General features: G+C 43.5%; 1 long non-coding RNA gene across 1 annotated transcript in view; it reads left to right on the top strand.

Annotated features, from left to right (window-relative positions):
* The first annotated feature begins 714 nt into the window (after positions 1-714).
* The window catches only part of LOC138467901 (uncharacterized), a 51,848-nt gene continuing 25,539 nt past the window's right edge, over positions 715-27,023 (top strand). Inside the window, exons 1-2 of the long non-coding RNA XR_011268164.1 lie at positions 715-925; positions 22,768-23,100. This is a non-coding gene — a long non-coding RNA (uncharacterized lncRNA). The remainder of the gene's footprint in view (positions 926-22,767; positions 23,101-27,023) is intronic.

The following is a 27,023-nucleotide window of genomic DNA, read 5'->3' as shown; positions in this document are numbered from 1 at the left end:
GAGGAGAACCATCTCCAGTTCCGGAAGCACCTCAAGACCTTCCTCTTTGCTTCTGCCTTCGCTCTCCGTCTCCCCTGCTGATATGCTTTCTCTTGGCACTGTGCACCTGGCCACCCTCTGTCCCATGGGCCCAGGTACCTGCTCACCCTGCCACCCTCCTGCACTGCCTCCTGGCCACCCCTTGCTCTGGGGACTTTATCTGTACCCTTACATGCCCCACACACCCCATTTTCTTCTTTTTCTGCACTTATCAGACTTACCCAGTCTGCTGCCGTAAACACAGCACTTGTCACTTGCTGGCTGCACTACCACTGTTGATTGCTTCTATTATCTATTTATTTGTATGTATTATTATTATTTATCTGTTCTGCTCTGCACTCTCCACTCTCCCACTTCCATGCACTTTTCCCCTTTCCCTTTTCCGTACACTTGCGCGTTCTCAATTTCACTGGGCCTAGTTAAGATCGTTGTTGTGTTCTGCCCTGTTCCCCTCCCTTGCCTTGTCATGCTCTGAAACACTTGTGTATGAGCGCGATACAAATAAAATATCATATCATAATGAAAAAGGTTTAGCATCTATAAAAGGCCCTAGCCTTGTCTTCTAAGACATCCCTCGTGCACAATAATTTGCGCAAATAAACAAAAATGTTATACATATTCTAATACCCCTGCTTTAACTTGTGCAGATTTGAGAATCCTATTTCCACCCCGGGACTTTGTGGCAAACCCTTGGATTGGCAAGCTCTTGATTTTCCAGAAAGAGTTCCAAAACCTAAGAAGCTGCACTTATTGAATGGTTACACACTGACCCCAGATTTAGTCAGAAGGTGTTGACTCCATTGTTCCACCTACGTGGTCGCTTTCATGTGGCTAGACTGAAGATCGTGAGCAAGTATCAGAAGAGGAAACTAAAGTCCCTCTCCAGGTAAAAAGTTGCACATTTCAACATGGTTCGGAAAAGCCAATTAACATTGAGTTAGGAAAATGTTAAGGCTATGCGGGTTTCCCCATATACATTTATCTAGAGATGCAATTGTATTTGCGAGCCTGGTTCACCAAACTGGCTGATTCTGTTCTAGACTTTACAAATAATAATGTTACCTACAGAACCTAGAATCTCATGAAGCTCTGGACTGAGTTCAAAGATGGAATCATGTGCAGATGACAGGTTTACTTTAAGTCTAAAGCGTATTGACTTGTGTTTTATTTTCTTCGAAGTTGGCTGTGCCTACTGAAAGTTCTTCCTCTGATCCCTCCTGTATTGTACTTGCGGAAAATGCCTGCCTGTTACTATGACTTCTGTGCCCCTCTGAAAAGGCTTCTGGGTCTTTGCAATTTGTCACAACAGCCAAGAGAAAGAAGAATGGAGTGTGAGGATAGACCCCCAGTGAGGAAAGGTTCTAAGGGGCAAGACCATGGACGTAATTCAAAACAATGTATGAGAACAACTGTAGCTAGGCAGGAAAAGAAAGCCAGTGAGTGATGGAGAAATATGGAAGTGCTGGCCATGTAGTCGGAGAAGGTGCATATAACTATCACCGCCCCCCCCCCCCGCCCCCATGTTTGAGTGTGTACTGATCTTCCCCAAACAAATACTGGGGTAATAGCTAATCGCAGCATGGGGCTTCCTCCGGTATGTGAAGTGATTTTAATTTTAATTTTAATAACTTGAGTCTGGCTTTAGTCATATTATGTGTGCCAAAGCTCCTCACAAAAAATAAATAAAAATTCTGCTGCTATAGAAAATGGAATAAGTCCCTTTTCTATGGTGGGACGGCCATGGAACACAGAAACCCCACACCAGCAAGTAGGTCAGTGTGGATAGAGGTGTGGGGAATGGGGGTACCGAGGGAAAGGGGTGTGTGGCTGGGAGAGCATGGGTGGTTCCTGGCAGATAGATTCGTCCAGCTATCCCAGATAGCCAATTGACTGAGTGCTCTTTCTCAGTTAGAAACAGCAGACTCAAAAATAGACTGCAGAGGAGCAGGAGCGTCCGCAAGAAGTCTCACAAGAAGAGAGCAATCAGGTCATGAATGTTTTAGCGGCAGAAAAAAAGTGTGAAATGGGTAGATGTTACGAATATTATACAATTGAAAATGACAGGAGCAGGCAAGAGTCGACACATGATAAGAAAAGGTAAGAAGAAAAGGAAAGTTACACAAAGGTAACGAGCAGATGATCAGATTGAGTCAGGATAGAAATAACGTGGAAACATGTTAAGGGGCAGAAGCAGAAAAAGAGGATATCTGGTTTCAAAGGATTGAGATGACAGGCATGAGTCAACATACAGTAAAAGAATGCAGTTGATCAGAAATGGGGGTGAGGGAGATTAGAGTCATCACATGCAAATGAAAGTCGAATTACTAAATAATAGTCTATGGAGGACTGCTACAAAGGGGAAAGAGTAAAGGGGCGAAGTCTTGGTAAAGAGAATGAGGATTCACCAGCCCATGGAACAGTAATTGAGATTAGAAAGATCAGAAGTGCAGATGGGGGGGCTTGGCCAGCAGCCTGCGAGGTGGATGACTGACTCTGCTGCTACCAAATGAGTATTTTTAACGTGAAGTTGTTAAAATGTTGCTTCATTGCACACTTGTCAGATTGTTTTGACCAATTCATGCAGAGCGGATTGTTCCTACCGTTTTTTGATGGATGGCAGTGATGTGGAGTACGGTAGCGCTGCTCTGAAGCTTGACCCGGGTCCCACACCACAGTGAGACGACATTCCCACATACTTCAGGAGGTAACGGAGGTCTGAGCACAATTCATGGATATTTGCTTCATTCATTTGGCACCACGCGCAGCAACCGAGGTTGGGAGCTCTTCAGGAAAGTGGGATGTGCTTCCTCCTTATGCTCAAGTGCAGTCTCAGAAATCACATGCCCAACTCCTGAGGTAACGTGACAGACACAGCTTGTCAAGCTTTGCCGGCTTGACTCTTCCCTTTGGGCCTGCTCATTGATGACACCTAATGTTCACAGTAAATAATGTGCTGTGTAGTTCTTCCATCTAAAGTGATATCTGCTTATCACTTAAGGTCATAAGTTCATATTTAAACATCTTGCCTTTTATTCATTATGGCTAACACTAAAATTGAAGCAAGCAAAGTGGTTTCCTTTGAATTCACTTCCTTAAGTCTGGGAATGGATACAATTCTGAGCAAATTTTCGCTCATCGGTGTCTATGTTGGATACTCGCTCACCTATACAAGAAGATTTTCATGCCTTTAAATATTAAATTAAATTCTTCTCAGAAAGATTGGGTGATGCGGGGGAGAGCATATCCAGTGTTGAAGATAGAATGGAAGGTATGGAGAATCTACAACAAAGAGTCTTTCAACTAGAAAACAGGGGTTATTGAATTGGAGGATAGAAATAGAAGGGGCAGTGTTTGTTTTTATTGAATACCAGAAGAATCTGAACTCGATTAATGTATGGAAAACTGGATTCCAAAAGCCCTTAGCATTTACTTCTCAGCTCTAGTTACACTTTAGAGAGCCCACTATCTAGCACCAATAACTCTCTTCCTAGACCATTCATTGCTTACTTCCTACTGCACCAACAAGCAAATCAAGTCTTAGTGGCTGGTAAAAAACATATGCCATTAATTCTTCCTGGGCATAAAATATACATATCACCAGACTTTTCTAAAGCTGCACATGGGAAGAGCAAGAGGTTCCTAGAAATGCGACCAGCCTTGAAGAAGCTTGTAATAAGATATGGCTTGCTTCAACCCGCTGAAATGATTAACATAATTTAGACGGACCCACCAAAGTATTTTTGGAGCCTGACAACCTGTATACCTTCATAAAATCACTTGAGTTTACATCCCTGGAAACACGCGTGACTGGAGACCATGCAAATGGTAGCAGTGCGTGGTATAAATCAACATAACATAACATCTTCTAAAAACTATTCCACTAAATTTTCTAGATCCGGTTAAGATTTTATGCACGCTACATCAAAATGTCTTAAAAATAAGCTTGATAATTACATTACATCTCTGAACAGAACTGAAACTTTGGCTTCTTCCAACTCATCACATTACAAAGACAGATCAAGAGACAAATCGAGTTATCCAATCAAAAACAGGAGACTTGACTTTTGCCTCTTTACAGGAGTAACCTTAACCTTCATGTTCGCTTTTCTGAAATCTTTGTTTCTCTATTTCTAATTCAATCAAATCTACTCTGATGATATATTCCTACTTAGTGATGTTTTTGACCCTTGTAAGTATTAACAATAATTCTCATGTTCCTACTCTAGCTTGATCCTCTCTCCGATAGGGTTTGATTGATCTCCTGTGTGGTTACTCGCTGTCCTTCTACTGGTAACCCCAAGAAATGCTAACATCTCTTTTTATTTTACCTTTTTCTCAGCTTATTCATTTTTCTTAACTTTTATAGCCTTAAACTATTACTCACTTCTTCATTTTATTATGCTGTCTTCATTTCCTTTTCTAATCAATTGTAAGGGTACAGTATTCCTCATCTTCTCATTCAATATGTTGCCCCTTCCTTCTGTTCTTCCTTTAATTGTTTGTATGTTTTTACAATTTGTTCTGGAAGCTTTGTATACTATACACACTTTGGAATTTATGTGGCGAATATTATAAATCTCCTTTTATTTCTATATATTTTTTATTGCTCATTTCACAGACTTTAAGAAATCAATACAACTATTGAAGTGCAGAAAATCATACATCAAGTAATGATCTCTCACCATGCCAATGATAAGGGGTAGATCAGTACAGATACATGGTGGGAATCCACACGTTAGTCTTCACAGATCTGCTCAGACAAAGGGGCATTATTCAACAAATACAGTGAAAAATTTGATATTCGTGGATCAAATGGATACGGGTGACAAGGACATTCACACCTCTTCCGTATTATTGGACCAAACGACATCCATCATCCACTGTCCCCTTGTAGGGGCTCTTTTATGTGTCCACTGCAATAAAATGCATCTCTTAGTGAGAAGAAATCCCAAATGAATCAATTTGCGTGAAGATTTGGGGGTTTCTGCATACTGACCAAACAAACACATAAGCAGGGTAGGCTGCAGACAGAGTCCCTTGCCTAGAGTTGCGTTCACCTCACCCCAGATTTCTGATAAGTTGGGACAGGACCATAGCATAAGTCACCTTAGCAAAACCACATCTGGGACATATACCCACATAGTCCAGTCTAAAGAAGCGCATCTTAGCAGGTGTGTAGTGGCTTCTGTTCAATATTTTGAGTTGGACAAGCCAAAATATCGAGTTCAACAATACCTCCTGTGTAAGGGTTCACATGTCCCTCCACATATCCGTAATATTGACATCAAAATCTCTGGCCCATTTATTTCGGATGTTGGACATACCAGTAGAGGCTAGGCTCAAGATCAATTTATAGAGCGCAGACACATGGTAGCTGCAATTCTTCTCACATGCAATATCTGAAAGACAAGAGTATTTAGTAGTTCATCCGGAATGTTTTCCCATGCAGACTGAAATGATGCCTACAGTCTGTATAATCGAATGTGATTCCAAGGCGCGAGATGGTAATCAATTGCCCTTGGGTATACATGTCTTCCAGCTTTGTGTATTGTAATCGTTCCCAAGCTCTGGACAGACCTTCGGCAAGAGTAGGTGGAAGAGCTTGACAATTCCATAAGGGAATTTCCCTGTAATGGGTGTCGGCCACCTTCGTAAATTGAAATATTTTCTTCCAGGCTATGGTTGTAGCCCTCATTGGATCAAACAGGCATGCGTCTGTACATGTGAGGACCCTGAAGGTGTCTCATCCACTAGTCCCCCGGTATCTGTCATCCAGGTCGCCAGGACACAGCCATCGCTTTTTGATCAAGTAGCTGGGGTTGGAACAGTGTGGGAGGATCACCTGGGTGGGTGGTCTTTAGGGAATGGAAGTGGTACACCGGATGGAGAGATACAGTATCCTCTTCTCTATAACACCTTTACCCCATCCTGCCAGGTAGGATATGCAGGGACTCAACCCCCCCTCCTTTTCCGACACAAACACTTTCTCACAGACAGCTCACTGTGAGGGAAAATGGACAAACACCCGAGCCGTGTACCTGACATGTCCCACTACAATGGTCAGGCAGGGTCAGGCAATTACTGATCATTACACACGCCTATCTCCCATCACACTTCTCCACACGGATAAAAGGCAAAGCACAAAAGCACACTCTAAGCGTGGAAGCAGCAGTTCCAAGATGGCAGTTTAAAATGAGGCGGAAGACGGCGAGACTGAAGAGGATTGCATGGAGGGAAGTGCCCTTGACCTTTTCACCGAAAGACCATGGGCCTCATTACGAGTCCGGCGGTAACTGCGGTGGTAAAACCGCCTGGTTACCGCCAGACTCGTATTACCATTCCGCCTCTGTGACTCCCGGAAATACCAGGGCATTATGACCCTGGTGTCCTGGGAATCCCGGAGGCGGAATGGTGTAAATCCCCATTCCCATTGAGTCCTATAGGACTCAATGGGAATGGGGAAGTGGAAACACCAGCACCATCTCGTGATGGTGCTGGTGTTTCCACGTCCGGCTGCAGGCGGGAGGTGTTCAACCCGCCAGGTCAGACCTGGAGGGAAGATCACCTCCCGCCTGCAGGATTCGGGATCGGGCGGTCTGGAATTAACAGTGGTGGCGGGTTTACCGCACTGTTAATTCCGGACCGCCCCGACCTGTAATGAGGCCCCATATCTTTCATGAGCCATCGAAAATAAGAAACATAAGACCTGGAATTAAAGCTGAAGAATCCTGCATCATTTGTCGGAGGTACCAGGGACTCTCCTGCGTCGATAGTCAAGGCGGGAAGCAGCGTTTGCCGCCGTGGTACTATCCTTGGCTCCTACAACAAAGCAGCACCAGTGAAGTCGGCACAGCCGTTGAGTTGGGGAGACTGATACCAGACCGGTCTGTGTGGAAACCAAGGTTGCAAGCGGCAACATTGTATAAAGAAAAGTGAAGAGAACAAAGTATGAAGTATACGTGGCAAACATTGTAAATAGAATTAAACTAGCAGAAGAGCGACTGAACTTTGAAGCTAAAGATTAGATACCATAGACAAAGTGGTCTGGCATCATATGGGTGTTCATTCAAAAGTCTCTGTTAGGTATACAACTGAAAGGTAACGAACGTTAAAAGAAAAGTAATTGTGAAATCGAAGCGGTCGTGCAACGGGTCAAGCCAAACCCTGTGCACATTCAAAAGTCTTCGATACTTGATGTTAAATTGACATTGTGTTAAAGGGTATGAGTGCCAGCTGAGGGGGATCCGGATGAACTGTGAGTCACCTGAAAGAGGAATATCCTAAGAACATTGTATAGAAAGGATCTGAGCCCTGATGAGGGGGGTCCAAAGTGACAAACATTGTGCTAACGGGAACTGAGCCCGGCTGAGGGGGATCCAGGGTGAATAGTGAATTACTGAAAGTGAATACTTGTGAGAATCTGAGGAAGAGAGGAACTTGTTTATTTGGACACATCAGGCCCTTGATGTGAAGAGACTTTAAGAACGAGGAGACTTGTGCGTCGAGGCCCTGATTCTATTGCTTGAACTGTTTCCTCATTCTAAAGAAGCTAGAGATTGTGCTATGCTTGAGTGAACTGCCTTGTCCGTGCTGAAAACGTGGGGAAGGGAGGCCAACGGCCTGAATATCCTGACATGTAATTTTGAACATTTCTTTCTTTTCCATAACCCTGTTTCCCACACTATTTGTATTTATAGGTAAGAATTGGCAATAGTTTTTTTAGTATAGGCCTTATATTTTGAAAGTACACACTAGGACTGCGTCATAATTTTTTGATGGTCGTAGCTTGCTCCCATCTGTAGATTTAGGATTAGAGAGGCGTTTATCACACCCTTATTTGAAGTTCAATAAACACCCTTGAATTGTGGTCACTTGTGTCTGTCTTACTGTTGATGCCATGCCTTCCTTGCAGCATACTTGAAATTTAGCAACAAGGATCTAATCTTGTATGGTCTGACGATATTCCTTTCAATACAAAAATGTGGAGTATTGACGTCTGACTTGAACCAGTAGAATTCATATTGAGCCTGTGCCACTAAGCAATATATAGTTAAAGTGCCCCTTATCACATGGTTAAGATATCCAAGACCACTTCATGCATACTGGGCTGGGGTGCCACATGAACTTTAATATTAGCGAAGCCAGTTCATTGATGGAGTGTCCAGACTAAAAGGGTATGTTCTGGTAAAAATATAAACATTGCGGGAGGACTACCATTTTGAACAACTAGACTTGGCACGCTATTGTGAGTGGCAAACAATGTCACCTGTGCAATTTAATAGCTAATGCATCCAAGTAGATATGAGGGTTATCTTTATACAGTGAATCCCAGGTGCTAGAACTTCTAATTCCCAAGTATGTTATACCCGATGGGGCGCAAGTAAAGTCATTAACCTCTAAAGGTTTTGCTGTTTCCATTGTGAGCAGGAACAGCACGGATTTGGACCGGCTTATGCATAAGCCAGAGAGGAGCCCAAATGTAGCCACATCAGACATAATGGGCCCCAGATTGTTCTGCGGGTTCTGATTTGACAGCAGCACATAGTCTACATTTAAAGAAATTGTTTATCACACCAATCTTGAGACCCCTGCATGAATGTTTGTCTTGCCATGTCTGCAGGCATCTCAATAATAATTGCAAATAGTAACAGGGAAAATGGACTTCCATGTCAGTGCCCCTAACTATATTCATGGAATCAGATAATTTGCCATTAGTGCAGATCCTTGCTGTAGGGGACATATACAACAGGTGACTATAAGAGATAAATCGGGGACCAAACCCACAATGTGCCAGCACCCTATACATATATTTCCAAGACACTGAAACGATTTCTGAGCATCTAAGGTGGTCAGAACTGCCTGTATGGTAGGGTCAATGTGCTCCACATTTGTGAACACACTGCATATATTCAAACTAGTAGATCTACCAGTTATAAACCCAGATTGATAAGGATGTATTATATATTCCATCAGTGGCATAAGTCTATTCGCCAAGATCCTTAGCAAAGATCATGACATAGGAATTTATCAGTGATAGAGCTCTAGGACCCAACCTCACCAACAGGCTTGCCAGGTTTCAAAAGTACTGTGATGACCGCATCTCTCATTGTAGCCGGGAGTGACCATCTCACAAACCTCTAATAAATTCTTACTGAGAAGGGCCTAATGGTGTTCATAAAATTATTCAGTAAGCCCATCCGACCCTGGAGTTTTACCAGAGGGGTGATTGTAAATAGCTTTATCCATTTCTTCAATGGTTATTGGTGAGTCCGGAAGTACCTTGGTGTCCTCCAATATTGTGTCAGGGGTAGGCTCTCCAGAAACCCATCAGTATCAACACTGGGGTATGTGTTCTGCTGCATATACAATGCGGTATAGAAGTCTTTAAAATTGTATATGGTTGCATCCTTTGGTTGCATCAATCATCAATAACACAGTTGAAATTGTCTTATTCCAAACTTGTTTCATTATGCCCTTATTGATTAGTTCTGCCCTTATTGGGTGACACGTGTTTCGGCCCTTAGGCCTTTCTCAAAACTGGGCTTTAATTGAAGTTGATTGATTGTGTAGGGGTCTGAATAATACCCACAATATTCTTAATTGATCACTAAGTGTTCTTCAGATCCACTCAAATCACTGGGTTAAATCCCTTACCGAGTCCACATCATGACAGCGTTGACGGTCATGATGTGGACTCTATAAGGGATTTAGCCCTGTGATTTAAGTGCATCTGAAGAACACTTAGTAATCAGCTTCAGAAGGATGCCATGCAACAGGCTCTCTTATTTCTATACTTGCCTTCTACTCCTCAGATTTAGACCATCTGCGTTCTATCACTTCATGAGTATTAAAGTTGTGACATGCGATGTTAAGGGACTCAATCATCCCGTCACGCATCAACAAATTTTATCACAATTATCCAAGTTTAAGATGAACATTGCCTGCATCCAAGAAACCCAGTTAGACTCTGAAAGTAAATATTACGAACTTAAAAACCTTTGGATGGGAAATGTCTTTCTCTAGTGCCTTTCGATTCCTATGAATAAAAAAAACAAAGATTCAACTAATTAATGGAGAGGGATACTGAGGGTTGCTCGATTGTTATAGATACTATCATTAATAATTTATCACCTACTATTGTAAATATTTATGGGACCACAGCTCCTAATCCTTGCTTTTGAAATAACCTTGTAATAATCTTAAAAAAGATTAATCGAGAACAGATCTGATTGTTTAATCATTTGTAGTTATGTTAATCAGGTATGTGGTTATATAATGGTTCAATTTGAGGTGCTTTTTGGTGATACCCTTATATTTGTACTCTCGCGACCAATACTTATGCTCAAAATCTATTTGGAAATTGGAATTTCTGAATTGGAGATTCTGTTTTGTTAACCTTCAGTTTGTCGCACAGGTGTATGCAAACACAGAGACAATGGGCCTCATTACGACCCAGGCGGTAAGTTACCACCTGGGTCGTACCTTTACCACCATGGCGTAAACTATGTTTACGCCATGGTGGTTGGCGGATTTACCGCCCCATTCCGAGGTGAGTGGGGCGGTAAGTCCCCATTAACCCATTTACCCTTCCCCATTCCCATTTTTGCCCCATAGGGCATAATGGGAGTGGGGAAGGCGTTAATTACGCCACCGTAAATTACGGTGGCGTAATTAACAACAAGGTCCCTTAGCGCCATGGATTTTAACACCTGCTAAGAGCAGGTGTTAAAACCTCCATGGCGCTAAGGGACCTCGGAATCAGGCGGTAAGGGTCGGCGCTGTTTACGCCGCCGTAAACCCCTTACCGCCTGGGTCCTAATGAGGCCCAATGAGCTCCTCAACTCTGTTAGTAAAAATAGAAAACCTTTTTGGTTTTGCTTGCACCTTTCTTTGTATTCCTGTCTTCACATATATGACTTATGCTATTCACAACGAATAAATGATAGCATTCAAGTCCGTCTGCGTGTAGATTTTTTTTATTTTTGTGATAATTCTAGGCCCTTTTGGATGACATGTGTTTCGGCATTACACTTTGCCTTTCTCAAATCCGGGCATTTCCTAAAGTATCGCGGCCCCAATAGTCTGCTTTATTGCAGTCCACTTAGTAATTGGGGTCAAATCCCATCTGCTAAAAAAAGTCCAATTCGTGCTCCAAGCGTTGAGTCAGTTAGACTATTGCAGCCTAACTGACTCAACGCTTGGAGTGTGAAAACAGAATCAAAATTTCGAGGCTGAGTACCCCAAAAGGAAATACACCGAACACGGGTTACAAAGGAACATACAAAGTACTTTATTTTATACTGAATCCAGTTACAAAAATAGACCCAAATCAGATAGCTATTGGCCCTCAATACAACACAACGAACACCAGCATGGTTCAATGTTTCAGTGAGAGATGCTGTACATTAGAATGCATTCGCTTTTTATACACCTGGTGGACGCGATGTCCAGCCCCACTTCGGGTTAATATTCCATTTAATACATCACCGATCTAGGTTTCGTGCCAAGTCTCAAAAACCACATATAACTGGTTTGCCTTTAATACATGTATCAACAAGCCTATGCAATAACTGTGTATTCTAAGATTTTCCAATAAGGCCTTCTTAAACATTAATACAATGTAGTTAAACAGATGTTCTTCATTCAGTATTTGAATACATTATCTCAACATATGCTCGTGGATTAGTTTCATTGCACGACTAATCCTTCTACACATAGGTCAACAAAGGACAAGGTCTCAGGTCACGACCTCAACAAGTGGCCTGCAGGCAATTTGCACATTAGCTATCTACAGAGGTCAAGACGGCCATGTTGTATTCTGGAATGACATCGTCCACCATTTTAACTCACAGGGTGACTTTTACACAATGAATCCTAAAATGGCGGCTTGACCTAAAATGGCGGCTTACATGGATTTAAGGTCAGGACCTTGCAATACGGATTTCTTTCGAAAGTGACTTTCGAGCAGCTTGGCCTAGGCGAATATTAATATATTTATTGAAATAGGAGGCACGATATACTTTCTCTTTTCACTAACCCTCCTTTTGGCCTATGTCAAGTGCTAAAAACTACTTTGGGTCTCCTTGCAAATAACTCCATGCATCATCGTCCATGCACCCTGAATCACTGTCGGAAATATCTATTGCCATTAGGTCATTTGCAAAAATATCCTTCAACACATATTCTTTGGAAGTCTTATCTGGGGCATACACTTTATGTCCTATCAAACCTATCGCTTGTGCGCAACATCCCCCTAGCATCGAACACATACCAGGTAGACACTGAATACAGCAACAAAGAAACAACAGGATTCCCAAAATAATTAATAAAACCGAAAGTACCTTCCAACCCCAAGATCACAAGAAGTCCCAGAACCAAGCGCTTAGATCCCAGTTTCCCTCGGGAACATGCACTTCGGAACTAAGGACGTTCAGATTCTGTATTGCCTTGAAGATAGTTGGGGAGGAATCTGGTACGAAAACACAGCAATCGGACCCCACTAATTTGCACACTCCACCACGCTCAGCTAAAATTACATCTAATGCCATTCGATTTTGAAGTGCTAATAATCTTATCGCCTTTTGTTCTAACGTCATATTATAGAGTATGTCCGTGGTCCGGTTGATGGTTCTCTCCAGTAGCCTCGCTAGTTTTCTGATATCTTCTGAATTCGCTATCTGCCCCCAAAATGGCGCAACTGATTTAGCTATATCTCCCAAGATTTGTGGTGGGGTGTCACCATTCTCATCCCGACATGGACGAGCCTTTAAAACTTCTTTTGTACTAGCTATAAACACCCCAGGTAACAGGATCCCTAAATAACAGGTTGCCTGCCAATCCCTAGGCAACCATGGGAATGCTACATTACCGCAGACAAAGTAGACAGGTTCGCCTATATACAAAGGTCTGTTCTCCCCAGTCAAATTTGCAACGTTGGCACAACCTAGAAAATTTCCCATTGACTGAGTTCCATTCCTCTGTATGCAAAAAGAAACTGCATCAGGGCTATGGTTGACAGTGTAAGAAGGAGGCATGGCGTCCTTATTGCCTATTGGAGCCATTTTAAAGGAAATCAAAGATTGGAAAGGACGAGACAGTTTATCAGAAGGCCTAAATAGAAGCAACATTCGGTTTACTCCTATTTGCAAAAAGCGAGCATCCCAGGGGAGTCAAAACACATTTCTCAATTATTCAAATTGGTGCCATCAAAGTTCCCTGAGATGCTATCATTCCATCGGCCAAAAAACAGTGCGCTAAGAGAAGCATAGTAAGCAGTTGTCAACGGTAAAGGATGAATATACCAACCTAGCCGCTTATTCCCGTGTTGCGGTAAATGTGAGCAGACCCAACAGTTAGATATATTTAAAATGGCATGTGTAGCATTCATGATAAGCAGTTAAGTGTTATTGTGGTACCTTTGTCTGTGCTGAGAATCCCAAGGGGATAAAGTATGCAAATGTACAAAGGGAGTAGGAACAATGGGCACACTTTCAGTAGGCAACAACATTTCTAAAGAGTGAGTTTCCTCGAGGTACCACAATCCTAAGGCAGTGACTATTAAACAAAATAACATTATAAGAATACAGCAATACATTTTCGGGGCCCAGAGATTTTGTCCATTGTCCCGGTTGGTCACCCCCTTATTTACAAGTCCCATACGAGCGGTAGCGGTGGCGGGCATCGTAGTCTTCAAACGGACACTCCAAAGTTTGTTGCTGGCGGCCTCCTGGTCGAGCGACTTCTTAGTCCTTCCACAACCATAGCCAACAGAATCCCCTTTCTCAAATTTGGGCAAAAAGCAAGCCCTCGATGACTCTTTTCCTTCTCCGAATGCACAGCCGAACCGTGCCGTAAGTCTATCAAATGCACAGCAAAACCGTGCCGTAAGTCTATCAGATGCACAGCAAAACCGTGCCGTAAGTCTATCTTCGTGGTCGTAGATTATATCGTACTTTTCCTGGTACTGATTGATCCGGAAACAATATGTCGTCACTTCCTGCTGGAAGCAACGTGCCGGAGGCAAGTGAAGGGGCTGAATTCGAAACAGCCGTTCCCGGGTGCAAAATTTGTGGAGAGTGCAGAGACAAAATGGCAGCTTCCCCAAGCCTCCTGGGCTCAGAAATACTCTCCGACACACTCTCAGTGCTGCTTACTGCTTTGGGATCATTGGTTGCAGTGTGAACAAGGGATTCTGTTTCTTCTGTAACGTGCGGCACAGGGTGAGGAAGTTTCTTGATGTGGGACGCGTGGATCCAATTCTATCGGCCAGCGACCCGCACTGCTGTCTGGGTGACCAACAGGACCTGGAATTGGCCACGCCAGCGAGACGCGAGGCAGGAGGTGCGCTCAAACGATTTGATGAGCACCCAACTCCCAGGCCGTATGCCGTGGCCCAGGCCCTCGTATCGCACAGGTAAAGCTTCTCGTACCTGGTGATAAATCAAATACAGGTTTTTAGTCAGTTGGCTACAATAATCTGAAAGTAGTACATTTTCAACATTTCTTAACGAGTTACATTTAGGAAGGTTGCAAATATTGGCAGGTCTCCCCATTACCACCTCAAATGGAGAGAGCCCAGTCTTAGTTTGAGGGATTGTGCGCATAGACAATAACACGATCGGTAAGACGTCCGGCCATTTTAGTTTGGTGCCGGCACACATCTTAGCGAGCTTGTTCTTGATAATACCGTTGTGTCTTTCCACTAGTCCGGCGCTTTGAGCATGTCTGGCCGAATGGAACCGTTTGTCAATTCGTAATGCTGTACAAATCTGTAGAATTACAGCGGACCATTGTCCGACCAGATAACTCTTGGCAAACAGAACCGTGGAAAGTATTCTTTTAACATGATTTTTGCAGTAGTCATAGCTGTAGCATCTTTAACAGGGAAAGCCTCAACCCATTTACTAAAAGCACAGATAACCACCAGTACATATTTGTTATTATCGCATCGTTCCATTTAAATGAAAGTGGATCACTTCAAAGGGGGCAGAGTGTGGCCCAAAACTACCCCTTGGAGCTACTGTCCCCTTTCCCATGTTGTGTTGCAGGCAAATCATGCACTCCGGGACGTAGTGCTGGGCAATTTTTGAAATGTTGTCATTTACCCAAACCTTCTCTAACATTTTTGTCATTTGCTGAGAACATACATGCGTAGGACCATGGGCCATGATGACCATCATCATGACGTACGCGTCAGGGAGTAGCCATTTCCCTTCTACTATGTCCACCCACCACCCATCATCATCAAGTTTATCCAAGCCTTCAGCCCACCTTTTGGATTCTTCTAATGTGGCATCAGATTGGATATCCCATACAGACACAACCGCCTCATCTATTGTATAAGCATCTACAGATTCCCTTGAAACATACATCTCCGTAAGGAGATCGGTAGCAGTTTGCCTAGCTATCTGATCAGCGAAAGCATTCCCTTTCCCTATATCATCTCTAATCTTTCGATCTGCTGCACATTTCATAACTGCTAACTGAGTAGAAGCGCAAGCGCTGAGAGTAGTTGCACTATTAGGGAGCACATGTTGAATTTTGGTGCCATGCGAAGTTAGGAACCCTCTCTCTGACAAAAGTCTCCCAAAGTTGTGGACCACCCCAAAAGCATACTGACTATCAGTATATATATTTACTGCAAGCCCTTCGGAAAGTTCACAAGCTTGGGTCAATGCTATAATCTCTGCGGCCTGCACAGAATTATGCATGATTCTCTTCGTTTCCACAACCGTGCTCAAGCAGCTGTGGATGTACCATCCGGAAGTTTGAAGCAGGAGCCGTCACAAAACAGCTCTCCTTGCGGATTATCCAAGGGAGTATCTTTCAAATCAATTCTACCCTTGTTCAGTCATATATAAACAATCATGTGGCACTTCATCGCCGCAAGTAGTATCTTGCGGCAGAGGTTGGAGTTCAGCCGGATTAAGGACACAACACCTCCTAATTTGAATGTGAGGAGCAAACAAGATCAATTCATGTCTTGTCAACCATGCAGAAGTGAGGTGTCGCATTTGAGTTTGGTTCAGTAGAACATCTACAGAGTGAGGCACCATCAGGGTTAGATCATGGCCTAGGACCATTCCCTCACTCTGTTTTACAGACGCGGCAGCAGCAGCGACAGCGCACAAACATCTTGGCAAAGCGCATGCTACAAGATCAAGGGCGGAAGAAAAGTAACCGCACGGCCTATTCTTCCCTCCAAGTTCCTGCATTAATACAGCCAAAGCACATCCATCACATTCATGCACAAACAACACAAAGGTCTTTTCATAGTTTGGTGTGCCCAAAACTGGTGCAGAGCGCATAATGCAGTCTTAAGCAAGTCAAACGACTGCTGGTGTACCGCATTCCATGGAAATGGCGAAGAAATACCCTTCTTCGTCAAAGCCAACATCGGTTTGATCACTAGTGAGAAATTCGGGTTCCACAACCTACAGAAAGAAGCCATACCTATCAAGGCTCTAACTTCCTTCTGTGTGTTTGGGACAGACATACAAGAAATGTGTTTTATTCTTTCAGGTGTCAATCTTCTTCCCTCCTTGACAGGAGATAGGCTAAATAGGCGACCTCCTGACAACAATATTGAATTTTTTTAAGCAAAGCTTTGTGACCATGCTTAGCTAGATGAATAAGTAATGACACAGTGCCCTCCTTACAGGCACTCTCAGAGTCAGCAGCTAGAAGTAAATCGTCAACGTACTGAAGCAAAGTACAGGTAGAGGGCAACTCAAGGGTATCAAGTTGTTCTTTCAAAGCCCTACTATAAATGCTAGGACTCTCTGTGTACCCTTGATGTGCACGAGTAAATGTAAACGAGTGTCCCCCTAAGGTGAACGCGAACAAATATCTACTACCCTTGTGTATAGGAATACTAAAGAACGCATTCTTTAAGTCAACAACACTAAAGTAAGTAGCTGTAGCTGGAATCATGGTTAGGATTGTCGTTACATCAGGCACAATTGTAAATTGTGGTGCCACGACTTTATTAATGGCACGTAAATCAATAATGAAACGGAATGGAATTACATTATCGCCTTTCTTGTAGACAGGTAAAATCGGACTGTTACACAAACTTCCTGAAATTTCTTCAATCAACTTCAAATCGGAAACAATACATTTCAAAGCTTGCTCGCCCTCAACCGAAATCTTATACTGGGGAATGAGTGGCAGCTCAATTCCATGTTTCAAAACTATTTTGACAGGCTCAATCTGTAAAACACCGCCATCATTGTCGCCGACAGCCCACAAACTCTCTGGTACATCAATGAATTCTGGAGGCAAAGGTCTAGTCAAGAATTGTGAGGAAGAAAATTGCTGTGGTGAAATCGTCAAGTGCACTCCATCAGAAGAACAATAAATCACTGCATTTAATTCTTTTAACAGATTCAACCCCAGCAAGTTCTCTCCGCAATCCGAAGTCAACGGAAATGGACAATGGTCTGTAAAGGGACCCAAAGAAATAGGTACCGGCATAGAAACCGGACAAACAACTGGTGTACCAGAAAACCCTACAGAAACATTGGTTTGCCCTGATAGTGGAATGTTTGGAACCCGTGAATGATCAATGGAATACTTCTGTGCTCCAGTGTCTATCAAAAACGGATGTTTCCTATTTCCCACCACCATTTCAATGTAGGGACCTTTCTGATTGGCGGGAATAGGTGTAAGTTCCAAACCCTGCTTCGGCAATCCTAACGAAACAGAATATCATCAAAAGGAAGTTCTTCAGATAAATAGGCAGCGGAAGGATGATCAAATATGTTCCTGGTGTCCACACTCGGAGTCTGATTGTCCTGCCAAAAAGGTTGCTGAGGGTCCTGTGTAAACTGACCTCTACCAGGGCCCCCTACGCCCGGGCGACCTCTGGATCGCCTACCCATATTACCAAATGTATTATTCGACCTTTGTTGAAGGACGGGGCATTGTGCTCGCCAATGACCCTCTCGACGACAATAAGCGCAGTGGTTAATGTTCGCAGGACCCAAGGGCACATTCCCCTGTGGGACATACTGACCTCTAACCTGAGAACTACCCCCTCTAGGGCCCCTAACAATTTGCTGCAATAACACTTTAGTTTTTAAATCGCCTTTCCGTTTTTCAATCCTCTCTTTTTCATTATTGACACGGTTCTCATAGTACTGAGCCATGTGCAGTACTTCAGATTGTGATTTCGCCTGCCAAGCGCTCTTAGAAGACATAATTTGTGACTGGATGTCAGGCAGCAATCCACGTACAAATTTGTCCACAAATAATCTTTTCCCAGACTCTGTGCCTAAGTCTTGTCCACTGAAATCCGAGAATACCTGTTCGAACCGATTAAAGAACTCAGTAGCACCCTCAGACTTTCCTTGGACACAGGCCGTAAGCTTGTCCCAAATAATTCTCTTTTCGGGAATTATGGTTTTTAATTTAGCAAAGATTCTATCAGACAGAGTTAATATCACCTGAGGTGGTCTTTTGCCAGCTGGCCTTTCCCCATCATGTATCTCCCAACCCGGGTACGTCGTCAATAGTTCTAACTTGTTTCCATAAATCTACGGGCAGGAGTACAGGAAACAACAAATCAATGTCACCTAAGGTGAACACTGAGGACTGCAAAACGGATTCTATCTCTTTATAGAGCCCTGTCAGGTTTTTCCTAATATCAGGAATAGATTGCCTAATAGTATTCACTTCCTGTCTTGAGAACGGGACGTGAACGAACCGCGATAGATAATGTGCGGGAATGTCCACAGCGACTATACCCTGTGCAACATTGGCCGCAATCTCAACCTTTGGGACAAATGTCGGAGGAACCTCTCTAATAGGCAACTGAGATGTAGGGAACTCTGAACGCTTACTAAGCAACAGATCTAAATCGAGCGCTAAAGCAGTAGAAGAAGTGTCAAGTGAAAAAGCCCTCTTATAAATACCCAGTAACTTTGTGGGACAACTAATCTTTCTCTTTACACATTCATCCTGTAGGTACTCTACCATTAACTGTATCACTTTCCTCTGTATTTCTGGCGTATATTGACTATATGTGTCATATACCTCAACTGGAGTTATCGATATGTCTGAAATCCATCTAATCGCGTCTTTCTTACAAATTTGTATTTCCTCCGATATCGGTTTACGACACGGAAGGAACCATTTCTGTACATACATATTTTCCTCTTCGTCATCCTCATTCTATAACTTTTCTAACTCCTTTCTATACCCAAACAACCTCTCTACATGCTCATTTACCTTCTCCACAGTGTCTCTAGAAAGCGCTAGAGTATTTAGATCCCTTAACACTTGCGGAAAATCCGCATTATTTAATCTTCCCCACATTATACATAACTGAATCCCTAAACCTTCAATAAAAACATTTTTCTCAGGAAAATTATCCGTATTACAAAGTGTGGCAAAAACGCTAGCTTGATCATCCTTCTCCATACAATGCTTAGCCCATGCAATTAACTCACGTTTCTTCTCCGGTGGTACGGTATTGCGAGTAACAACCTTTGTTCCTGTACCTCGATCGATTACAAGCAGCTCAGGACCACTTGGAAGAGAGGGAGCAGGCATATTTGATGGAGGTACTATAACCGGTGCGATAAAAAGAGGTGGGGGAGCTGGAGGAAGGGGAACATTAGGCTGAGCAAGAACAACGGGAACAACAACAGGCCGAGGAGGAATAACAGGTGGAAGAGGCAAAGCAGCAGGAAGAGGAACATACGGAGGTGGCGCAGAGGCACCAGGCCTTAGTTCATTTAATATTTTGTCAATAAACTCATCAGAAACATGAAGATCTTTAGAAGGATAGATTTTCTGAATACCGAGTGAAAAAGCCCTATCCATATTTTTAGTCGCCTCAGACTGTTTGTCCTGATCATATAACAATGCTTTTTCAGCGTTCGTTTTATGACGGCGTGCATGTTTCTCTCTACTTTTAAGTTGTTGAAACGCTTCTTTTTTCCAATTCTGCAAAACATCAAATGCTGCAGGTCTAGCCTTTTTCTTTAATAAAATTGACTCTAAATACTCAATACGAGGGATTTTAAGACTACCATTGATTGGCTACTGAAGTTAGGAGGCATGTCTGGTTTGTCTGTGCCAAATGTCATTAAATACTATACTTCCAATGCCATGCTTACAGTACATAGTACATGCCGGCGACCCCTCCTGTGGTGCGGGACGGCTAATTTCCAAAGATTGTCTATCACTGCGGAATAATGCCCTAAAGCAGGTAGACAATTTCCCAGGCATATCTCAAATTCTTGGTGTTACCTGGTCAATAATTGTGTCTGCAGATACAATGCGCCAAAATTCAAATTGTCAGGGTTAAATTAAGAATCGGGCACGACTCAGCTGACCAAACCTAAGGCGGTCCGATCGGATTTCTAAGAATCTTACCTAACTAATCTTACCTTGTGTATGGTGATTTCGGCAAATCTGCCCGCCTCGATAAGTGGACCCTCGTCAAGATGCCGTCTCGGACCACACGCTTATCGTCCAAGGATCGGGTCGTGCAGCGCTGCTGAGGTGTCGCGTCTCGTTCAGGGGGCCCCTTATGTCACACAATCCGATCCCGGTCCGATAGCGTGCGTCAACCTTCAACAATCCGGCATCAATCTTGAGGGTCCCTATTCGGGCGCCAACTGTGAAAACAGAATACAAATTTCAAGGCTGAGTACCCCAAAAGGAAATACACCGAACACGGGTTACAAAGGAACATACAAAGTACTTTATTTTATACTGAATCCAGTTACAAAAACAGAGCAAAATCAGATAGCTATCGGCCCTCAGTACAACACAACGAACTCCAGCGTGGTTCAATGTGTTCAGTGAGAGACGCTGTACATTAGAGTGCATTCGCTTTTTATACACTTGGTGGGCGGGATGTCCAGCCCCACTTCGGGTTAATATTCCATTTAATACATCACCGATCTAGGGTTCGTGCCAAGTCTCAAACAACCGCATACAACTGGTTTGCCTTTAATACATGTATCAACAAACCTTTGCAATAACTGTGTATTCTAAGATTTTCCATGCAGGCCTTCCTAAACATTAATATAATGTAGTTAAACAGATGTTCTTCGTTCAGTATTTGAATACATTGTCTCAACATATGGTCGTGGATTAGTTTCATTGCACGAGTAATCCTTCTACACATAGGTCAACAAAGGACAAGGTCTCAGTTCACGACCCCAACAAGTGGCCTGCAGGCAAGTTACATATTAGCTATGTACAGAGGTCAATTTTTAATTTTTAACTCACAGGGTGACTTTTACACACTGAATCCTAAAATGGCAGCTTGACCTAAAATGGCGGCTTACATGGATTTAAGGTCAGGACCTTGCAATACGGATTTCTTTTGCAAGCGACTTTCGAGCAGCTTGGCGTAGGCCAATATTAATATATTTATTGAAATAGGAGGCACGATATACTTTCTCTTTCGACAGGAGGACTTGAATGCGTTCATTTATTCGTTGGGAATAGCATAAGTCATATATGTGAAGACAGGAAATACTGGCGCAAAGACAGGTGCAAGCAAAACCAAAAAAGTTCTTGTGATTATATAATGGCTTGTAAATTCGAAGTTAAATTTGTGATCCAAATCCCACAAGAGTTTCTTTAACTTTAAAGATTTCTTAAATATTTTTGACTCTTGACGTTTTGCCATCCAGACTTGAAAGAATTTACGTTCTTCTCCCCACCACACAAATGTTTGTCTAGGCTTGACTATATTTTTGTTAATTCCTCATTAGTCTCTGCTGTTCAGTATTGTGTAATAGGACCCATAAACGTTTCGGATCATGCTCCAGTCCTTACTTCCATTGAATGGGAACCCCAACACAATAATCTATCTAGATGGAGATTTAACTCATTTCTTTTGAATTCAACACCTTTATTGAAAAAATTGACAACTTTATTGTGGAATTCTTTCTTAATAATACCCCGGAAGATACTTCACTGCACAAACACGTTCTCTGCACTTGCACGTTCTGAATGCTCACAAGGCCTAGTAGGTCCGTGTGAGAAACCTGAGGGTATTCTCCCAAGCAGACCTCGGGAAGTCCTTATTCAGGTAGCCTGGGAAGGGCTGACACTCTCAGACCCCAACCCTAGGAGCGGACGAGCAAGAGAAGATCACTTGGATGAGGGAGCCCGGGGTTGTGCTCTGGGAAATAACCCAGGTGAGGTGCAGTATTATAGCGAAGAGGAAGGTGAGGAGGACAGAATTCCAGCGGCTTTTGTAGGCTGTGCCACATCTGCCTCCATTCCTCACATCACATCTCTCTTGCCCAAATATAACAAATCTCCTCGTATCCCAAACCCAGTTATATTCAGGAGCCACCCCTCCCAGAATCCCTACTTTCGTATGTCCTACTCGAATACTCCCAGTTATTCTCTTTCCCATCCCTCTGATTGTTATTTCCCACACCCCGAATCTTCTCAGGCAAAACACTACTGTTCCCACAATCCCCCCGGTTCATCTCATGATAATAATCCTGATTATTCCTGTTTGTTTTACAAACCCTACCAATCTCACCCTTCTGGATTTACCATCCCACCTAGGACAAAGAATAACATTCCTCATGTCACTCTCCCCTTTTCTGACACAAACACTTTCTCCCTACAATAAGGAAAATGGACTAATAAAACTGTTTACCTGACATGTCCCAACCCAAGGGTCAGGTAAAGTTGGGCAATTGATCAGGATCACTCACACCTGACAGCCCTTTCCTTTCCCCACAGGGATAAAAAAAGTGAAGCACGAGAGCACAAGACAAGCAAGGCAGACCACACAACAAGACGGCTATCCAGGCACGGCAGTTGAAGAGGAGGAGAAAGACAGTGATAACTGAAAGGCTGACAAGAGAGAAGCAACTTTGCCCTTTCCGACCCAGACCTGCGAGACCTCCGTGGAAGGAATTGTAAGACCTCAAACAATAGCCCGTGTGTTGCTGCAGATGTCAACGGCACATGGAGCGTGCCTACGCTGATAAGCAGGACCGAAGGAGACGCCTGCTACCATGGTACCGGCCTTGATTCCTGATACAAAGAAAGCCAAGTGGTTCATCACAGCAGGTGAGTCGAGGGGAAAACCGATAAAGAAACCGAACTGTGTTGAATGAAAGTCGCAAAGTGGCACATTGAGGAAAGTTCAAAGAACTGTAATTGTTTAGGAAAGACCAGCTGCAGGGGTCCGGTACCATGTGGGTGCTCACCCGAGAAACTCTGGTTGATCTCGTGTTAATTGAAACTACTGATACCAGAAGGCCATAGGAGAGCCTGTGTGATTACTTTTTGTAAGAAAGTATGGATTTGTTTGCAAATTATTTTTAAGTTTAATGGACCTCTAACTCTTTGTAATCTAATGATTGGTACCATTGCCAATCCCTATATGAGCACAATATCCTCCCTGAATTTATTGAATCTCCTTATTTGTATTGATTTTCATCTTATTTCATCTAATTGAAAACATTTAGACTACCTTACTTATAATTTATGGTGAAATTCTTTTTGCTCTATTCATAGAATTGAAAAATGCCATACTTACTCTAATAATAATTCAGTTACATTTTTTGAAAATGGGATATATTTACCTGTTGTCTCCAAAGTAGATCAAAGCTTTCACAGTTAATTATTTTGCCAATTACTATAAATCTTATTTATCTTGTCACCTTTGCTTCCCTTCAACATCTTGTTTGTCTTGTCTGTCCACCCTGTCCGTTCTCATAAGAGAATCACTAAATTTTGAATTATGTTATCACTTAAACTAGTTGTTAAACCCATGGTTGTCAAGTAACCTTGTTTTGAAATATTGCTATTTTATTATGTTATCTTTCATTCACCTGTAACAGATCTTATTGTTCATAAGTATTAGTAAAAGATATGTATATAAAAAAAAGAATAGGCGGGATACAGGAGAGAATATATGGACCTACTAAAAGAGGAAAGAGGATCAGATAATACAATGAAACACCAAGTTTAAAGGAGCAGACCACTTTAGAAGAGTGAGGGGTGAAAGGTTGACCGCTAACATGGTGCATAAAGGAAAGTCTAGTGGAAAAAGTTACAGATATATGTCTGCGGAAAATGTATATATGATAGGTTTTTGGTTCCTTTAACGGCCCTTGTAGTTTTTATCAAACTCCTTTTCACACAAGACTCCCTGTGCAAAGATAATATTTTATTTCAAAAACGTCATGTTGGCAACACCCCCAACAAATCCGTATGGTGTGAGGTTGGCATCATGGAATGAGACACAGACAACAAATTCAATGTATAACAACATGCTTTTATTAAAAAAAATGTCAGGATGGTGTAAGGCCTTACTTGCCCTGTGAGAAGGCGAGATTTCCCTATCTAAAGAAACTAAGGATAGTCTCTGTCAGTAGGTTCAACTGAAAAGTTTGTCTGTGTCCAAAACCTATGCTTACCCTCACAACTAAGATAAAACAATGTGTAGGGATGTCAACCATAAACTAGACAGTGTTCCAAAAGTAAAGTTCTGAGCTATTTCCTGCTTGGGCTTACTCTTCAGCCTCTTTTCCCCAAATGTCAATAAGTTCACCACAATGTTCAATTTACCTTCTTTTGGACTTGAAATAATAAAGTTCCACATCTTTGTAAATGTCAAGATGCCCTTCCCGAAGTTCAATATAGTTACAGGGCAGCACGTGTCAGGGTTCCTTTCCCCAAGTTCAATATCAAAAGATGTCACAAAAAGAAGTATCTTGAAGCTTTGTCTTTAGACTGAGTTTCAACAATTCTTTACAGCTCAGGGTTCCCTTCCCCACGTCTTATATGCGCCAATGGTAGTTTTCCTTTTGACACAATAGCAAGCTTCCTTGTTAGCATATAGGGGTTCTCTGGTCTCAGCACAGTTATTGGATCGCAGGATCCACCCATTATAGGTCACACAACCAGGAACTTCAAGTTCTCTTTGAGTAGTTTTATATTCAGCTAAACAAGTGGTTTCTCAGAGGGGCGTGGCCAGCATGCAAGCGGGCAGGACATGAGTTCGTGGAGCTCCAGCGGCCGCCGACAAAATCCTGTTTAAACATCCTTTTCGATGGAACAATTCTGGCTCCAAACGCATCTGTGGTGAAGAGGATAAGGTGCGGCACAGGCATACGGAGTTGGATAGCAGAAAGCCAGCCTTTTACCGAGATATTCAACGATAACGAAACCTGATCGGGCGCAAAGGCGTGAAACCAAGATGGCCACCGCGACTTAGTGGAGCCACGGGAGAGAGCTATGGCGTCCATGAAAGGGCTGGGAACGTGGCTGTGTTGTCGCCCGGTTAGGCTGCCCAACACCGACAGGCAATGTGTGCAGAGCTATGGTGCAGGACGGAGGGAGAGACACAGGGAGCAGCGGAAGTGGCAGGTGATACGCGGAGCGGACGGCACAGTGCTGCGTGTTTCCCCCGGAAAGAAGGTAGGAAGGAATGCTGTTCTGAGGGGGAGCGGACGGATCCCTCCCTCGTTGGAGTAACAGATCGCTGTTGGATTGGTGGTGCGGCTAGGACTTCGCTCTGGGGACGGGGCAAGAAACTCAAGTTGGCGTGAAGCGGCCTCCCCCGTGAGTGGCACAGGGTTTGCGGCCCACGACTGATCCTATCCTCACCTCCCGCCCCCGTGGGGAGAACTGGAGGAAATCCGCTTTCCACGGACTGGGCAGAGAGGCAACAATAGATCCAGAACCTGCGCCTGCAGGGACACTCCTGAAAGCACTTAAACACAACTCCTACCCCAGCAGTTACAACCGCCATCTTCCACGCTACAGAATGGGGAAAGACAAACCGCGGAAATCATGCGTACAAAGCAGAATGAACCAATATCCTTTCGCCACGACATCTCAACCGATGGATCAAGCACCACTGGCAAACTCTCCAGACGCAGAGGACACCCTTTCCCTGAAAGATGTAATGGCGGCCATTGCGAGTTCCTGCACCTCCATGGAAATGAAAGTGGACAGCTTGCAAAAACTCACTTCTCGCATGGGGGAAGCGGAACAACGCATCTCAGGTACAGAGGACAACATTAGCAATATCAACCAACAATTGTCACAGACACTGCGCCGGTTGAAGACCCTGGAGGCCAGAGTGGATGAAGGCGAGGGCAGGTCTCGCCGCAACAACGTGCGTATCCTCGGAATTCCGGAAGGAACTGAGGGACCGAGCATGGAACTGTTCTTGGAACAGTGGCTAGCAGAACTCTATGACCCTCATTCCTTTTCCAAATTTTTCTCAATAGAATGCGCTCACAGGATACCTTCTGGCAAGCACATCCCAGGAATGCCACCCAGGACTGTAATTGCTAAGCTCCTTAACTATCGTGATAGGGATGCGCTGCTCCAGGTGGCCCGTGCGAAGAGAACGATCACTTATAATGGCTCTCGGATAGCCTTATTCCCTGATCACACGAAAGAAGTGCAACGTGCAAGACAATCATTCGAACCACTGAAGCCGCAGCTGTCTCTCATGAAAGTGAAATTCGGACTGCTATTTCCAGCTCAGCTCAAGATATATCATAAAGGTACGTCCACACATTTCACTGAACCTCAGGAGGCCTGGAAATGGGCGGAGACCCACATTGAGGGCGACTGGTCGGCACGACCAACAAGACAAGAAGATAGACGCCGGCCTCGTCTGGACCGGGCCCCCCGGGGGAGACCCCTGGTGAACATGGAACCAGTGGCTCTAGAACAAGCAGTGGAACCCGCTGAGCACCAACCAGGATGATGCACTCTTACTCCGAACCACAAATAACATTACGGAAAAAACATAGCAACGGCGGCCGCCCGAGGCCACCTCCCAGGTACTTGAATTTATATTTAGACTGTGACCACGAACAGTCAGTTTGGCAACAGAACAACCAAAGTAAGAAAGTTGGAGATTGGTTGAAGCAGAAGCACAGAGACTTGGGTAATGGTTATTAGTTAATGAGTTACCTGTCCGTTTGACAGGGTATTTGATTGTTGTATGGGGCGACAGATGCTTC

The sequence above is a fragment of the Ambystoma mexicanum genome, chromosome 4q (genome assembly GCF_040938575.1).
Source record: "Ambystoma mexicanum isolate Mex_15411 chromosome 4q, UKY_AmexF1_1, whole genome shotgun sequence".
Taxonomy (NCBI): Eukaryota; Metazoa; Chordata; class Amphibia; order Caudata; family Ambystomatidae; genus Ambystoma; species Ambystoma mexicanum.
This window is presented reverse-complemented; position numbering and strand designations above follow the sequence as displayed.